This window comes from Monodelphis domestica, chromosome 6 (genome assembly GCF_027887165.1).
Source record: "Monodelphis domestica isolate mMonDom1 chromosome 6, mMonDom1.pri, whole genome shotgun sequence".
Lineage (NCBI taxonomy): Eukaryota > Metazoa > Chordata > Mammalia > Didelphimorphia > Didelphidae > Monodelphis > Monodelphis domestica.
Window position 1 is genome coordinate 62,923,508 of NC_077232.1, and position 17,171 is coordinate 62,940,678.

Consider the following 17,171-nt stretch of genomic DNA (forward strand, 5'->3'; position numbering starts at 1 on the left):
TAGTATTGATTCCAAGATGGAAGGTAAGGGTTTAAAAAAAAAAAAAGAGAGATCATCCTCAGAACTGGATGGGAACTTAGGAGGTGAAGCCAATTAATTTCATAGTTGAGGAAATTGATACCCCAAGGAGGATTTGCTCAAGGTCATCAAGGTATTAAATGGCAGAGCTGTGATTTACATTGAAATCTTTTGACTCCAAACTCATTTTCCCCCCACTGTAACACTACTTCCCCAAATGACCTCAGAAATAGTAGTGAACCTCAAAAGAAAGTATTGAGTGACTGCAGCAAGTGGCCCTTAAGAATAAACTTCCTCTTCTTCCTCCTGATCCGTGTGAGGGCATCTGTTACTAGAGGTGACCCAGAGGGAGTCAAGTGAATGCAAGAATATATATGGAAGCATAAATGGTTCAGGTCTAAGGTAAAAGGAAGTTTCAAACAGCAGAAAGCAAAATGGAAGGGAAGACAGGGAATGGGGAAGGACAATGGATGAGGCAATGAGAAAGAAGGGCATAGCAAAAACCTACCAATAGTGAAGACTAGTAGATGAGGCAAATATAAAATATTGAATTTATTTTCTTTCAAACAGAGGAAGAGTGATAGCTAAGGCACTGTTTTTGCTGATAGCTGAGGTGGGCCCCAGTCCAACTCCAAATGGCAGCCTACTGGCACCTACCAGGGCACCCATGGATAACAGATGGTTCAGGGGCCCAGGTGCTCCTTCCACAGGTGCTGACAGACTCCAGGGGAGGTCTACAAAAGCAGTCTTTAGAAGGGTAGAAGTTGAAGCTCTATCAGTGATGGAACGGGAAAGATGAAGTGCTAGGAGCCCTGAAACCATTAGCAGTCTTCACTTGGTGTCAACAGTGTGATAGTCAAAAAAGCTAATGAGATAGTGGGCTTCACTAAGATAAGAACAGTATTCCAATGAGGGAGGCAAGAGTCTTGCTATATTATGTCCCATTTGAACCACATCAATATTTTTCTGTTTGATTACAGACCTCTCATTTTAGAAAAATCATTAACAAGCTGGAACACCAGAACTGCTAAGGTGGTGAGGGGAGTCTAGACATGTCACATGAGGGATAGCTGAAGACTTAGGGATGTTTGGCTCGTAGAAGAGAAACTTCAGGGAGTTTAATTAATAACCATTAATATATGAAGAATTGTCACAAGGCAAAAGGATTAGACTTTTTCTACTGGCCTCAGCTTTGGCAAGATTAGGCACAATGGGCAAAAGATAAAGAAACAAGATTTAGGCTAAATGCAAGAAAAAAAATCCTTTAGATTTCATTCATTAGATCAATTAGAGCTATCAAATTAGAATCAATTAGAGCTATCAAAAACAGAATGGGTTATCTCAGGAGGGAGTTGGTACCTTCTTCATTTCAGGTCTTCAGGCCAAATGTCCATTTTCAGGGCAATGTTGGGAGAAAAAGTTAGGTTTAGCTTATAGTAGATGACCCTTGTGATTCTGAATCTATAAATTGGTCCCTGATTAAGGAACTCAATTATAGCCACATTTTTTTAAAAACTCCATTAAAATTATTTTTCTTTTAATTAGCCAAAAATATTTTTTGTTCTAACAAGAATTTTAAAAATTGTGTTTTAATAACACATTTCTCAACACATTTCCTTGAATCTTTTGAATCAATGTATACCAGAGATAAAATGGAACATAAAGATAACTTAACTCAATCTTTTTTTTTTTTTACAGGCAAGGAAGCAGGAAACTAAGAGAACTGACGTAACTGTCCAAAAGTCCCAAAAGTTGGTAGCAGAGCATGGATGAGAGCTGTGGGCTCCCCAACTCCTTTAGTCCAGACTTCTCATTCTATCAAGGCTTCAAGACCATAGCCCTGCAGAGACATCAGGTCCTCAAGTTTCAAGAAAAAGAAATCCAGCATATGTTATATCCCATGGTTGTGACAAGATCACAGCTCAGAAGACAGATGTTTGGAGCTGAAATAGCTGTTCCTATCTTCTAGCCCAAATTCATCACTGTCCAGAGAGGAAAATTAAAGAATCTGTCTGCTGGCCCAAAAACTTAAAGTTCCATTCCCTCTAAAAGAACCTGGCCATCAAAAGGCCTTTCTATGGCTCACATGTTGACATCATATTCTGCCCAATTCCAGAACCATTAATCATGGTAGAGGAAGCCTTGGATCAAAGTGTGCTCTCTTGGTCGGGCTCATGTCTTGCCTCTGACAAACGGAATGTGTGGTCTTGGGCAGTGGCTTCACCTCAGTGCCCAGACAACTCTAGGATTAGATGAGGAACAAATGCTGATCTTCATTGGTGATTTGAGTTCCATTCCTGAAAGTCCTCTAGGCCAGTGAAATCACAGGGGTGGCCTAAAGACCTACATGTAGGTACAATATATCCTCAACAGGTGTGCCTCACTGAAGAAAAGAAGTAGCATGGTTATTAGGCCAAGTCAGCAGATCTGCACTCAAGTCACTAGCAAATGTTGATTTGTAGTTTTCTAAGTCAATATGTGGCCAGTTCATTTCCATTTGACTTTGACCCTGTTCTAGCATAAGTTGAAGAGAAGGTATGGACTTGCACTGGTGAAATAGGTTCCCTATACATTAAATCCAGAGATCCAGTCTCAGTAATACACACAGCACTGGCATTCTGCTGGATACAGGGACCCCAAGATAAGTCAGAAAATTTCTACTCCCAAAGAGCTTACATTTTATTGGAAATCTGGTAGGGTATTCTTCAGTGTACATAAAATTAAAAAAAATGAATACAATGGAGAAATATCACTGGGACAGCCGTGGTGGTAACACTGAGGTCACAGGAAAAAGGCAAATTTCATCAGGCAGCCCCCACCCTCCCATCCACTCCAATTACATTTCTATATCCACAATATTCTGAATAAATGGACTGGGAGGGACTGGAGATTTGGGCACTAGTTCTAGATGTCACTGGCTATGTTGCTAAAAAAACAAACACCTGGAGGAAATTGGACTAGATGATTACTAAAACTTAATACCTTTTCTAACTCCAAAATTTTCTTATCTATAGTGTCCTAGGCATGGTACCCTCTAGATTACTGAATTCTTTCATTTCTCCCTAATAAAAGGTTTCATTTTTCCTTTACAAAGCATACTCCAGTATTTAGCAAAGAGGAATGAATCCCATTTTTCTACAAACTGGCTTACATGCTTAACTCCCAGCTCTAACCAAGTTACTCTCCAATTTAAAGAGCTTTCCATCCAATAAGGGCACTAGTGTTACAAAGGAAAAAAAAACTAAATTGGCCCTACCTTCATTTATGAATAAATCTCCCCCAAATCAAACACTTCTACCTTCATTTACATTTTACTGAGGGATTACATGCACAAATGTCAATGCAAAAAAAAAATATATATATATATATATGCACACACACACACACAAAATACACTGGAGATAACCGAATAAAAGGCCTTTTAGGAAATAGTACTTTAACTAAATCCAAAATTTTCAGGTTTGAAAATAAAGTCTATCAGTCTGGTTTCTAACCCTGCTCTTCACAGTTATTTCCTAGGTTTAATCATGTAGCTAACTTTTTGTTCATACTATCTATGCTTCTCAAAATAAGTCTATTCTCTCAACTTAGAATATCCTTACACCTTTACATTTATCTGGGTCCTGATTATTTCAAAACCATTTTATTTTCTATACTTTGTATTTAGACTGCACTATCTTGTATGATGCTCCTTTTGTGTATATACTACTGCCTCAATAAGCATAAACTTCTCCAAATCCAAGCCTCTGAATCCCTCAGGACCTAATACAAACTGGGCACCCAACAAATATATTTTTAAACCCTTACCTTCTGTCTTAGAATTAGCATGGATTCTAAGAGCCCTAAGGGTTAGGCCAATGGAGTTAAGTGTCCTGGCCAGGGTCCCAGCTAGGAAATAGCCAAGGTCCACTCCAGAACTGGCATTCTATTCACTGTGCTATCTAGCTGCCCCTACGCAATATATTAAAAAAAAATTCTTCACATTTAAAGCTTTATAGGAGGCTGCTGTGGTGTGGTAGAAAGAGCACTGGATTTTAAGATCTAAGACTTGATTACTAGCTTCAGTCTTTGGTTAATTCTAACCACTTGAGGAAATCCTCATTTGTAAAATGGACTACTAGTCTCACAGGGTAGTAGTAGTAAGGATCAAAGGGTATAATGTAAGATATATATGTAAAATATAGATACACTATATGTTGGCTAGTATAATCTTCATTTATCATTTGATCCCCACAGCTCCTCAACTATAAGGTGGGTCCAGATGGATATTTACCATTCCTATTTTATAGATAACTCATATTTACAAAGCCTCAGGAAAACCCTGAGGTTGATAATCTGAATAAGGATGCCAATCTTAAAAATGAAGCAACTGAGTCTAAGTATATTGTCCACACAAACATAGCCATTCAAGCAGCAAAAGAATCCTGACTTAAATCCAGCCCTGCCCTGTATATGTAGTTTTCAATAAGGAAACTTAAGAGGTGAGAATTGTTGAAGAACTGTTCCCAAATCATACAGCTGATCCGGTGCAGAGCTAGCCTAGACCAGATCCCATGACTCTCATTCCTACACGTATTAATTTTTCAAAACATTTTCTCTTCCACGATCTCAACTATGCTACAATACAGTTTATGTAATTCCTTGGGGCCATCTCTATACTTCAAATTTGAATGCCGACTATTATACCAATAAAAACGCAAACGTAAAATACTATCCACAACTTCAGAACAAAAATGTAATTCCAAATAACAATCTGCAATTTCCAAACTATCGACCTAATCGGTGTAGGGAGACAGTTTCAATTCAACCACTTCATTGCCCATTTTCCTTCTGTTAAAGTGTAGAAGCGAGCTCTTCGGTCCAGACACCTCTTGGTTGTCGTTCAGAACGCCAACAGCCAAGTTTGCAAACACCTGACCTGGAGGAGCCCCCTCGGGAGGAGCTCGGCGCGGGCCGGCAGAGCGCTGAAGCCCCGCCGGCTGCACCCGCCGGGAGGCTCGGCCTGCTGGGCTGGCGAACAGCGGGCACATAGGCTGGTGCCTCCAGGACCCGCTGTGATTACAAACAGCCCCACTGTGGGAGCGCAGGAGTCGTTCGGCAGGGGTCTGAGCCCCTCCACCCACTCGGGGCCCGATCCCGGCTTGTCTGCCTGCCTGCCAGCTTCTCTCTCTCCCTCGGGCCCCAACACCCTCGGGCCGGGCGGCCCCGGGTCACAGCCCTCATGAACCACCATTGCCGCGGGCGGGAAGCAAGGCCCGCAGGCCTTGGGGCGGCATTCCTACTCCCGCGGCGGCAGAGGCTCCGGTTCGGGCTCCCTCCGGGGCTCGCTCCAGCCCGCCCGCTCACTAGCTCTCGCGCCCTCCCCGGCGGGCGGGTGGCCGTCCCTCGGGGCCGGGGGGAGGGGGTGGGAGGGAAGGCGCGAGAGCGGCCCGCGGGCGAGGAAGGAGTCCCACGGAGCTGCACCCGCCGCCGCGAGTTATTAATAAACTCCGCTTCTGCCCCAGGCCGCCGCCCAGCGCCTGGCCCCCAAGGCCCAGCTCCGGAGCCGGGGGGCCGGGGCCAGAGCCCTAGCCAGCGCCGCTGCGCTGAGGGCGGCGGCCGGGTGGAGAATAATGCACACTGGGTAAAAACACATTTATATACGAACCTCCGAGAAAATTTTCCAACAATTCCTTCGTCCGACCACCATGCACCAGGACAGGAAACAGCCGCCCCGGCCCCAGGGCCCCGCAACACGCATAGAGCCCCCGAGGCCCGCCCCCGGACTCCATTGGGCCATCGCCCCGTCATTCATGGAGCCACTCGTGCCTGCCATTGGCCAAAACCCCCAGAACCGGGAAGAAGGCGGACTCTTCTGCGTCCTTCCCCGTGACGTAGACACTTCCAGGCTTGGGTGCTTGCCGCTGAGTGGCTGACCAAGGGGCGGAATACAAATCCCACAAGCTAACTGGTTGGGCGAGCCGTCTGTTCCCGTCGGACTACACCTCTCTGGTGTGTGAATTATGCCGGTTCTGGGGCCTCAGCGGGAGGCGCCATTTTGTAGCGAGGGAGAGAGCCTGGCACTTGAACTTAGCGGGGAAGGGAGAAGCTGCGGCGGCCGCCATTTTCCCCGTGGACTTGCCGTTAGCGGCTTCTCCGCCTCCTGGGGGCCGAGCCCTCGGGGTCTGCGCTCTTGCGAAGACAGCGTCGGGCCGAGCTGAACGCGGCGCGAAGCGGAAAGTCGGGGCTGGCCGCTCCCCGGAGTTCCCAGGGGGCACTGGCCCGAGGCAAGCCTGCCGGAGCTGAGGCCGCTCCCTCTCCGCAGGCCCATCTCCGCCTTCGTCGGAGCGCGAGCCCCGGGCCCGGGACCACCTGCCTGTGGAGACGAGCGGTGGGTGACCCTCACGAGGAGACACCCGCGGGGGAGGGGGTGGAGCGATTCGGAAGAGGCCTCGGGGGCCCGGCGGGATCGGGGCAGCGTCTTGGGCAGTGTTTTCTGGGGCAGAACCAGGTAGCAGCTCTAAAAGCGGGATTGGCCCCCTACCTCCTGGCCCCGGGTGAGATGTGGAGTAATTTTAACAAAAGTAGGTTAAAATTTGCATAGGGCATTCATTACCTAGGTTACTTTGTTTGATCCTCCTGCTCCCCTCGATGTAGGCTAATGAAAGATTGAATACATACAGCATTTTATTAAGCGCTTTCTAGGTGCGAACCTCTAAGTACTGGGGGTACTACACCTGGGCAAAATTTCAGTTGCGAGACAGATGGGACGGTCCCTTGGTAAGACTTAGGTCTTAATGTCGTTTCCAGTCAGTTTCCGATGTTTCAAGTCCTGACCTTAAAGTTAGCCCCGTTCTAGCCCCGTTCTGTGGTGAAAGAGCAGGAGCTACCCCAAGAGCCACTTACTGAGCCTAAGTTTGCTGTTTTGTCAAAAAAACAACAAAAAACTAGAATACTTGACCTGACTACATCACAGGATGGTTGGTGTTTTTAAGGAGTCTTAAGTGGACTATGAGAATTCACAGGAGGAAGCAAAGGTCTGAGAAAGTGAATTCTTAATTTCTATAGAGTTTTTTAGGCCTACAAGCCCTCTCCTTACAACTGCTTTGTGAGGTAGGTTACATCTTTTTTGTCTTCATTTTACAGAGAAGGAAACAGTTGTCAAAGAGGCCTTGTGCAGCAGATAGAGGGCCAACCCTGGAGATGGGAGGTCTGGGGTTCATATTTGACCTTCAACTCATCCTAGATAATCTGACCCTGGACAAGTTATTTAATCCCAATTCCAAAGCCCTTATCACTTTTCCTTGGAACCAATACTTGTATCAATTCTAAGACCGAAGGTAAGGGTTGTTTTTAAGAGGCCTTGTGAATGAGCTAGGGGTGATAACAGAAAGTCTTTAACAAGTTTCCCATAGTCAAGTATATCAAGCTGTGAATCACTAATGGTGTTATTTAATCTTCAGCAGAACTTGTCAAAGGCTTCCTTGACCTTTCCCTTCAAAGATTGAAAGGGTCTCCACTTTGAGATGAATATCTTAATCTTTTCTACATAAAAATGCAGGGAGTACTCCTGGGTAGGTCATAGTCCAATCACTTAACTAGTCCATAGTGGTTCTCTTGGCATTTTCTGGGTCTTTAAAGAAATTCTTATTTCTTAATATTTTCAATTTAACTTAAAAAAAGAGGTTTTTAATAAGCTTCATTTGAAAGTTTATTTGCTTAGTTTAGGTTAAATAGCATTAATTTTTCATTCAAACAAAATAATCTATTTTTTTAAACCTATACCTTCCATTTTAGAATCAGTACTATGTTTTGGTTCTACGGCAGAAATGCTGTAACAGCTAGGCATTGGGGGTTAATTGGCTTGTCCAGGGTCTCACATTTAGGATGTGTGATTGTGTCTGAGGCCAGATTTGAACCTAGAACCTCCCATCTCTAAGGCCTAGCTCTCAATCCATTGAGCCACCCAGTTGCCCCCAAAATGATCAGTTTTATGGTTTTTATAGCAGTGTTTCCTAAACAGAATCCTGCAGGGGTTGAAAGTGCTAGGGATCCTGGGAAATTAAGCTAAAAGGGGACTGGTTTAAAAAAAACAGGCTAGATGAAGGAAGAGGGCAATGTAGAAATGTGAGCAATAAAAAGTAATGCCTTTGTGGTTAAATGAGAAAGAATCTCAGATCCGAGGAGGTGACAGTTTTGAATAACATAACATTTTGGATTTATATATGGTGAGAGGTGCCCAGATATTTAGAGGAATATAACTTTGCAATGCCTTTGAGTAGGCCACAAGCCTTTAAGTATTAATAACTGCTGACTATGTCAAGAGATAAGTTATTCTGGGAATGACCTGGTTTGTTAGCCCTCAGATTGCATTCCTCAGTAGGGAAAAAGCCACTTTCTTAAATGAGAGGAGAGAGAAAATGAGAGGCTTACCTTATCTCAAAGGGGAAACAAACAAAAAAAAATTAAATTACCTGTACAAAGAGAAACTGGCTTTAAAAAGATTGGGAAATAGAATCTACTTAAGAGGATAGACCAGAACTTCATTTTTGTATGCAAACCAGGTTAATGTTTGTACTTCAGCCTCTGTAGCCTATGTTCTGTAAGAAACCAGAGCTCATTGGACTGAGAACCTCTTATTGGAATATCAGCTCTTGGAAAGCAAGGATGGGGTTTTACTCCTCTTTGTAGCTCCAGATGCCACCCAAGATCCTACCCATCACTGGGACTCAGATAATTGTTGAGCTGAATTGAATGGAACGGTTTACAACTTTATTGGGAAGATAATACTAGCCTAGGAAGCAATTAGAGAACATGTAAGACCATATAATCAAGGCCTAGGTTCTGTGAAAAAGACCTTCAGTGTTGTAAGAATTAAAACAAGGAGGTAATCATTGTGACTTGCAGTGGTTTGGAAGCATATATAGAAATGATGGAACTTGGAGAAGTTGGAGGAGGGAGAACAGTGGGGGTTCTGAAAATGTGGGTACATCATGGCTATTTATCACCCTCTTGTATAGTGGTAGAGGATAGAATGTCTGGGGCATGAGTTTCTGAAAGAATTGAACATCTCAAACTATCAAGATAGTAGAGGCATAATAAATACCTACTGAGAGCCTTTTAGTTCTTGTACTAATTTTCAATCTCTTCTGAAGATTTTGTCAATGCCCCTCCGATAATAGGACTGTAAAATTAGAACATCCTATGTTTCTGTTGATACAGGCTAGAGGATATTATTTGGCTACCATGTCACAATTGATTCATGACAAGCTTGTAGTTTTCTAAAACCTCCATGACTTAACATGAATTTGATGGTTTTCCATCCTTTTAATTTGTACAGTTACCTTTTTAATCTTCTTGTGGGATTTTATACTTATCCATTAAGGTTTTATTAGATTCAGCACATTTGTATAGCTTGTCAGGATCTTTTTGGAATTCTGATTTCCACCTTCTTGGGTCTCAATTTCCTAGCCACTTTTTAACCTAAGAACATAAAAGGCTTTGTAAATGTTTTGAAAGTGAGGCAAGCAGCCTTAAAAGATGGAGATGAGCTTCCATGGTCTGTGGGAGGAAGGAGATTGGCTTGAATGGAGCAGAAGACTTGGAAAAGTAGATGAGTAATAGAATTCATTCTATTTGGCATAATTGGTGATTGATCCTCAGTGACCAAAGTAGATGGCAATTGATAGCACTATAGGCAATTGATTAGAAGCTGAATGTTGAAGTGAGAAATAGGAAAATACAATCTGTTAGGTTCTAGAAAAGATAGACACCAAGTTTAGATATGCCAGTCCCTATTCTTATGGAGGTTGTACTCTAGTGCAGGATAACTCTCTTAATTTCAAGTGGCCTGAAAATAAGGAAATGGGACACTAGTAAATTATAATTTATGTTATTTATAGGTATGTGCAGAGTACTATGCACCTGGAGGAAATGAATTCATTAAAAAGTTGTCCCTCATAAGAAAGAACTGGGAATAGAAATGCAGAAGAAAAACATGATTGATCACATGGTTTAATGGGGATGATTGGGGATTTTGACTTTAAATAATCACTATTGCAAATATGAATAATATGGAAGAAGGTTTTGAACAATGATACATGTATAACCCAGTTGAATTGTTTGTCAGCTCAGGGAGGGGGGAGATAAGAGGGAAGGGAAAGAACATGAATCATGTAGCCATGGAAAAATATTCTTAATAAAAACAAAACAAAAAGTTGCCCCTCAAGAAGTACTATATAAAGTAGGAGGAGAGATGGGCAAACTATTATTCAAGATATTTTAGAGGAAGCAATATTTGAATTAGACTTTAAAGGTTACATAAGAATTCATCTGGTTATGGGGAAGGGAGTTCAGTCAGTAACATTAAGCACCTACAGTGGGCTAGGCTAGTGATGGTGAACCATTTAGAGACAGTGCCAGGCCCTCCCCACAGGTTTGGCCAGAGGATCAAGTGTAGAGAGGGGTCAGGGAGAAGACCCCCTCCCCCCCAGCACTCTGCTCCCCTCCAGCTCTGCTGCCTGTGAGCTGTCCTCCTTACCCCCTGTTCTTTGCCATTGGATTGCTGGTCAGAGGGTTGGGGGTGCGAAAAAATGCCTATGGAAAGGAGGAGGGGATCAGCCCAGTACCCACAGATAGTGCTCTTTGTACCATCTTTGGCACCTATGCCTTAAATTTGCCATCATTGTGCTAGGCTTTGTGCTGAGATTTGGGGATGGGGGGTGTGTGTGTCCTGTTTTTGACATTGAATTTAAATATCTACTGGACATCTTGTTCAAGGTATTTGAAAAGCAGTTAAAATGCAAGATTGGAGGTCAGCAGAAAGTTTGAGGCAGGATAGCTAGATTTGAGAATTATTAGCACAGGGATGGTAATTAAATTCATAGGAATTAATGAGATCACTCAGTGAAGTGTAGAGGAAGAAGAGAAGAGGGCCCAGGACAGAACTTTGGGGGATATCTATTGTTAGGAGGCATGATCTGGAGGGGGTTCCAGCAAAGGAGACTCAGAACACTATTCAGGTTGATGGAGAACCAGAAAATGCTATCCCGAGAGAGAGCTCAAGGAAAATGAGGATTGAGAAGGAAGAACATTATAGATTCTGGAAAAGGGTAGGAACCCAGAAAATTTGAGGGACAGATCATTCTAGTTTGACCAAAGTGCTATAGGGAAAAAAGGCTTATGCAATTGCTTATATATAGAGACACCACATAATCCCTGTGAAAATAGTGCCATTAATGGAGGGAAACTAATAATATTGAGCATCAGGATTTAGAGTTAGGAGATCATCCACCTCAGAAGTGTTGAACTTGAGAGCTGTCTGCAAACCAGGTCAGAATGTAATTGGGAAATTTATAACAAAATATATAAAAACACAACAACATAAATAGTGCTAATTTGAGGTTTTCCAAGTAAATACATAACCTTAATGGGCCTGTTTTAATTTTAGTTCAATATCACTGATCTAGTCCAGTCTTATTTTATAGATGAGGAAATGGTCTAAAGAGTTTAAAGGATTTGCCCAATACACAGTAAACACTTAATGTATGTGTGCTTGCTTGCTTGAATGTAGATAAAATGCCATAAGCACCCAAATCAAATGTAGAATTATAGAACATATCTAGCTAGAAATACACCATGTTAAGGATCTACCCAATACTACCCCTACCTGCCAATATGTTCAGGTCTCCCTTCTTAAAAAACCTTCAGAGGGCAGCTGGGTGGCTCAGTAGATTAAGAGCCAGGCCTAGAGATTAGAGGTCCTGAATTCAAATATGATTTCAGATACTTCCTACCTGTGTGACCTTAGGTGTCTTTTATTTTGCTCTTTTTATCTTGCAACCAATACACAATATTGATTCTTAAGGTGGAAGGTCAGAGTTTAAAAAAAAACAACTTTCACATAATCTTACAGTCCCTTCATCCTATTACCTTTTCCCCCTGTCAGCCCCATATAGAAGGGATAGTCTAAATGTTTTTGGTTTGTAAGGGTTAAAGGGTTTGACTAAAATATATAATTCACCAAGTATTGTTGCTCAAAGTGACCTTTAATAGCTTTTATTTACAAAAGAGGTGGAAAGAGTAAAGGTAGAGAAATACAAAAGGGTAGAGAAGACATTAACCTACTTAGCCAGGACTTGTTGACTTTCAACTGGAATTAAACTCTCCAGAGGAATTAAACTTTCCCAGGGAGGGAAAGCCAGCTCTTCACTCACCCAAGTTCCCTCCAAGAGGCAGGTCAGGATGATGACTGGAGCTGAAGGTGACTCCTGAAGCCAACTTTTTTCCTTCTTGAAGTCCAATTCCTTCTTGAATCCAACTTCCTTCTTATAGTCTTTTTAGCCTCAGAAATTCAGGGCCTTTTATAGTGATTTCTTGACTCCTCCCCTCCCCCCTTCAAAGGGGCCAACCACAGCTTCCAAATTGTCTAGCACTGCCCAAGGGCCAGTGTTTGTGGGAACCAATTCCCACCTTCTGGAGGGGTGAATACTCATCAAAAGGGTTCACAGTTTCTGAGGGGGTGAACTCTTAAAAGAATTCACAAATTTCTGACTGAGTTAGATAAGAGTAGAGCTCTCCAAGTATCTTGCTGGCTTCTCACCTAGCACTAAGTAGGGAGTGAATTCACTAAGTGGATTTCGAGTCCTCCACCTAGTTCAAGCTTATGTTGATTCAATCAAAAGGAAGACAAAGGAGAGTTAATCCTGTCTTCACTATCTAGTGAGGTACTTAAGTTAGTATTAACTCTGGATAGACAATAGATTAAAGAATTCTTTCACTGGTTACCCACCACCATCAGTAGAAAATGTTTGAGTACTTTGTGTGTGTGTAGAAAATATGAATTATATTCACTTATCTATCATTCTACTGAAAACAAGGTGATTGCTTCTATTTTTGGAATCTTGGTTTATTAATCTGATACAACCCAGAAACCTGCAACCTGGCCAGAATTTATATTTCAATATATTTCAATAATCATCCTTCTTCAAAATCAGTTTTTCAGAGGCACTACCACATTCTTCCTTACTATCCTTACTTACCCTGGACTCCTTACTTTCCCTCATTTGATGAGTTATAAAATCTCATCCTTTCTATTTCCACATCTTTCCTATCCCTCTCCCATCTCTCTGCTTACAAAGTACTCTCTTCCTTTGGTCTTTTATTACCTTTTCCAGAAATTATTGTAATAGTTTCCTAATTCTTGTTTGTCCAAAGTTCTATTGGGGAAAACAATCTCATGCAATTGCTTCTACATAGAGATCACCTTAGCTCTGTGGAAATAGTGCCAATAATGAGGGAAACTGATAATATTTAGCATCAGGGTATCATCTACCTGTGTCCTCTCCTTAGTCCATCCTCTACTCTGCCAAAGTGATTTTTCTTCAACATAGATTTGGCCAAACTCAAGTGGAACCCTGTTACCTCTGGGATCAAATATAAAATCTAGCTTAACAATACCCCCAACCAATATTTCTAGCATCACTATACATTATTCCTCTATTATTCCAGCAAAAATGGATGCCCCTCTATCCTTCCCCTGAAACAAAAGTCTACCTGCTTTTGTACTGATCATCTCCCATTCCCCGAATGCACTACCTCTTCCCTTCCACCTCTTGGACATAGCTGCTGCACCACCTTATGCATGTGTTTATTGTCTTCCCCTCTCCTCCTAGTGGATTGTAAGCCCTTTGAAAACAGGGATTGTGCTTTTGTTTTAATATCTTCAGCATTCACAACATTGTCCTTGGTGGATAGATGGTCCTTGATAAATGCTTGCTGATTGATATACAACATCATGTGGAAAGGGCATATTATTGACTGTGTTTACTTTATAAATTGTATTTATTTTTCAAATTTACCATATGCATAGGTTTTTACTGAAAATTTGGCTAATAGTGTTAAGATAGATTTGTTCTTGTCAATAAAAGCTAAATTTTTAGTGTCTTATGAAATTATTAGCCTCATACTATCAGCTAATACTACCAATGCACAAGATTCACTTAGGGTGTGTTCTGTCATTAGCATTTGTGAACATAAACCCATATTTAAAATAAACTTGATAATTTTACTTTTTTTGGCTAATTCTTTTTTAAGTTATTTTACCAAAATGTGATTAACAAAGAACTCAAACTAGAATTATCACTTCTACTCTTTTCTTTTTCATTTGTGCTCATGGTTATTAGTATTATCTTCAATTTGTGATATCTTTGCATGCATCTTTTAAGTCACTTCTCCATTTTGTGGTGTTTAGTTAAAACTGTAATATATCATTGTGACAAGGAAATCACTTTTAAAAAGACTGATATATATTAATTTAAGGTCGCCAAGGAATTCAGCTATGTAATTCCTAAATGAAAACTCAAGTCAGCAGTCAACCCTTTATGGAGTTTAATTACAAACAGGAGGAAGAAAGGTATTAGAGATAGAGAGAGGGAGAGAGAAAGGGGAGAGAAGGGAATAGGACTTAAATACCCCTTCTGTTTAGGCTGGGCCAAAAGGTCCAAGCCCTTAGATAGCTGAGGCAAAGAAAAGAGATCAGTCCCTATCACTCACGTGACCAAAATGGAGAAACAGTCTCAGGGGCCTCCACAAAGCTTCTCAGAGCAAAAACCTCTCCTCTAGTCCTCAGACCCCGCTATCTTTAAGGAAACCATCCAACTTCCCTCCCCTCAGTTCTCACATCTACCAATCACTGTCCATGTCTTCCCTGTGCCAATGGTGGCTCTACTTTAACCCAGGACCTCCCAGAGGTCTGTGGCTTTGCACATGTCTGTTGAAGGTCATATTCTCAAATAATTAAATCTTGATCCTTTGCTGCAGCCCTTCCTAAATCCTGTTAGGACTGAATAGGGTGGAAATTGTATTTTCCTGGTTCTGTCATTCCAAGTATCTCTATTGTATCAATTCTAAAATCAATCATGACTCAAAGAACTTCCTGTTATATGCTTAAGCATAGGTCAAAGCCCTTTCCATTGTTTAGCAAAAGGTTTCTGTCCTAAAGTAGTCTTAGGGAGGAGAAGAAACCTCCCATGCCAATGGAGTTCACATTCCAATAGACTATCAGTAAGAAATTTTCCAAGTATGAAATTTCCCAATGGTGAAATTTCCAACATTTATAAGTCTAAGAAATTTTAAGGTTTACATCATGATACAGTAAAAGCAAAAAATCAAGGGTACCACTTTCAACCCCCATGTATTATAGACTAATAATTATGACTTACCTTTCTTTATATGGGTCCTCTTTGCAAACACTGTAATTTGAGCTTCACAACAGCCTTCTGGTCTAAGTGCTACAATCCACATTTTACAGAGAAGATTGAGGCTGTGAAGGGTTAAGTAACTTTCCCAGAATCACATGGCTAATAAGTGTCTGAGGTAGGGCCTATTCAGCACACTAACCTGCCTGAGAGATTTTCCACTCTTCCCCCCCACATACTGTAATTCACATACTGACATGGCCATCCAACATAAGAATTTAGAGGTACCAATGGCAATTAGTATACTAAATGTTACTGCTTTTCTTGCTTTTGGTAAAAATAGGAATAGAAATTATAGTATTTTCTTCTTGTACCTCAACAGATGGGATTGCATTGACTGGTAGGAGGCATATTTGCCCCTTGTATCAAGTGTGGTCCCCTCACTTCCCTCTTATTGCTCACTCTACTCTTCCCATTGGTGATCTGATCCTTTCCTATGGACTTAATGACAGTATCTCCTCCATTGACAGGGACTTCCAATTCAGCATATCTAGTCCTAATTTTTCTCCAGAAGATTGTTGGTCATGTAATGGTATCTAGATATCATTGGCATCTCAAACATAACTCAGAAGGAAAACAGTTTATAAAAAGAGGCATTTGCACCAGAAGCCTTCCACTGGAGTTTTACCTAGTAAGGTAAAACTCCAAGATATATGACAAGGTCATATCTCTGTTTAATATAAGTCCCTTTGGCAGCTGTGGGGATTGGAGCAGGGATCCGCAAAGCAGGTAAACTAATACACCACTTTAGGTAATAAGAGGTAAGATCCCAACTTCAGGGAGGATGGACTGGAGAAACCAGAAGTTAGAAGACAATTTCTGTAGAAATACTGAGAACCAACTGTAAATGGTGCAAGGAAAAAGGTAAGAAACATGGATTAGGGATAATGGAGTGAAAGAAATGTTGGGGAGGAGGATAAAGAAGTAAAGAATAATGGAGGTTTTAACTGGTGGTGCCACAAATGGAAGAAATAGGGTTTGGAGGGAAATTTTCACACATTAGAAATATTGAATTTAAGATGCCATTGAACCTTGAAAGTAAAGATCCAGTTAGCAGAGGGAAGTGTGAATCTGAAGTTTGGAAGAGAGGTTGGACTAGAGAGATTTGTAAAGAAGTCTTGGGCACAGAGGTAAGTTGACACAAAGTAGGGGAAAGAAGCTAAAGGAGGAAAGATAAGCAGATGAATAATAGTGTAAACTAGCAGGATACAAAATAATTTCACAAAAAGCATTTCTAATATAGTACTTTAAAAATGTGTGGCTAGCGAAAGGAGCAGAACCAGGAAAACATTGTACACAGAGACTGATACACTGTGGTACAATCGAAGGTAATGGACTCCTCCACTAGGGACAATGCAGTGTCTCTGAACAATCTGCAGGGATCTAAAAAACACTATCCACAAGCAGAGGATAAACTGTGGGAGTAAAAACACCGATGAAAAGCAACTGCTTGACTACAGGGGCTGAGAGGAAATGATTGAGGACTCTAAATGAACACTCTAGTGCAAATATCAACAACATGGAAATGGGTTCGAATCAAGAACACATGTGAAACCCAGTGGAATTGTGCGCCGGCTATGGGAGAAGTGGTGGGAGGGGGGCAGGGGGAGGAAAAGATAATAATCATTGTTTCCAATGAATAATGTTTATAAATAACCAAATAAAATGTTTAAAAAGTAAAAAAAAATAAAAATGTGTGGCATATTTGGGGCTTAGTCTAGCAAAGCACATAAGAGTTATGATCACATAAAAAACATTAACAAATAAAGGAACATAAATGGAAGTAGTATTTAATAAGGTTGGGCCATGCCAATTATAAATTTACAGATTTACTACTATAAGAATCAGATTATGTTATAGAATAAGCAAAATCCATTTGAAGGAACAAAAATGTAGAATCTTAAGAAATGAAAAGCA

General features: G+C 41.3%; 1 protein-coding gene across 4 annotated transcripts in view; it reads right to left on the reverse strand.

The window, feature by feature from the left end:
- Nucleotides 1-14,058, reverse strand: part of ZNF143 (zinc finger protein 143) — a 54,693-nt gene extending 40,635 nt beyond the window's left edge. For all 4 annotated transcript variants that reach the window (XM_001379301.5, XM_007497079.3, XM_007497080.3 and 1 more), the window contains exon 1: nucleotides 5,666-14,058. The gene's annotated coding sequence lies outside the window, so the exon portion shown is untranslated. The remainder of the gene's footprint in view (nucleotides 1-5,665) is intronic.
- Between the last annotated feature and the right edge of the window lie 3,113 nt (nucleotides 14,059-17,171).